Source organism: Mastomys coucha, unplaced genomic scaffold (genome assembly GCF_008632895.1).
Source record: "Mastomys coucha isolate ucsf_1 unplaced genomic scaffold, UCSF_Mcou_1 pScaffold5, whole genome shotgun sequence".
In the NCBI taxonomy this organism is placed as follows: Eukaryota; Metazoa; Chordata; class Mammalia; order Rodentia; family Muridae; genus Mastomys; species Mastomys coucha.
The window spans coordinates 44,172,995-44,174,345 of NW_022196911.1; the positions used below are offsets into that span (position 1 = coordinate 44,172,995).

A 1,351-nucleotide genomic window follows, 5' to 3' on the forward strand; every position below is an offset into this window, starting at 1 on the left:
AGTTTCTCTCCATTTAGTTTGATGTTGGCTACTGGTTTGCTGTATATTGCTTTTACTATGTTTAAGTTCGGACCTTGAATTCCTGACCTTTCCAGGACTTTTATCATGAAGGGATGTTGGATTTTGTCAAATGCTTTCTTAGCATCTAATACGATGATCATATGGTTTTTTTCTTTGAGTTTGTTTATACAGTGAATTGTGTTGATGGATTTCTGTATATTGAACCATCCCTGCATCCCTGGGATGAAGCCTACTTGATCATGGTGGATGATCATTTTGGTGTGTTCTTTGATTTGGTTTGCAAGAATTTTATTGAGTATTTTTGCATCAATATTCATAAGGGAAATTGGTCTGAAGTTTTCATTCTTCATTAGCTCTCTGTGTGGTTTAGGTATAAGAGTAATTGTGGTTTCATAGAACAAATTGAGTAGAGTGCCTTCAGTTTCTATGTTGTGGAATAGTTTGAGGAGTATTGTTATTAGGTCTTCTTTGAAGGTTTGATAAAACTCTGCACTAAACGATGGTTTGATTTTTATGTTTTGAATTTTGCAATAATCTTCCCAATTTGCTCAAGCTGCTCATGAACTCCTTCTGGAGGCCAGGCAGGCCTTGAACTTGCTGCTTTCCTGCCTCAGCCTTCTGACTAGTCAGGGTTATAGGATATAATAAAATTAATATTTTTGTTTTACTTTGTTTTGTTTGAGAGCTAAAAGTAGTTCTTTCTTGTCCTAAACACTGCTTTTGAAGGGTCTGCATGAGGAAGGAGACAGTTGTTCTTCATTAGATAAACCCTCGGTCTTTTCTTAGGAATGTTAATGTATTAGTGTATTTGAGGTATTGAGTATGCTGATTTTACCACTGGCCATTGTACACCTGTGTGGAAATGTCACCTGTTATAACTCCATGAATATGGGCAGTTATTATGGAGGAAATGAAACAACAGAAATTTATTCTCTTTTAGTTCTGGAAGCCTTGAAATCCAAAATTAGTTCAAAGTGAAATTTGCACTTGAGTTTATCTGAATAATGCAAAGCATTAGCCCTACCTGAAAATTGTTAATCACAGCAACCAACTTGCTTCTGCTATGTAAATTATACATTCACAGATTCTGGGGGGTTGATGTGGACATCTTTGGGATCTTTATACTGACAGTGAAAGGGTGATTACCCTCTCCTGAATCTGAGACACAGAAACCAATAAGAAAGAGAATAAGTGTGTCTCCTCCTGGAATACAAATGAGTTACAGTGTCATGAACCAGCCTGTGAGGACAGGAGTGGCCTCTGGGACCAGTGTGTTTGGAGGGGTGGGTTTCTCTTTTATCAATCTCTCCCCTTACCTCTTTGATTTTTC

The 1,351-nt window shown here is 37.3% G+C and overlaps 1 protein-coding gene across 1 annotated transcript in view; it reads left to right on the top strand.

Moving 5' to 3' along the window:
• Window positions 1-1,351, top strand: part of LOC116078795 (T-cell-specific guanine nucleotide triphosphate-binding protein 1-like) — a 15,652-nt gene that overhangs the window by 12,632 nt on the left and 1,669 nt on the right. The window lies entirely within an intron of this gene.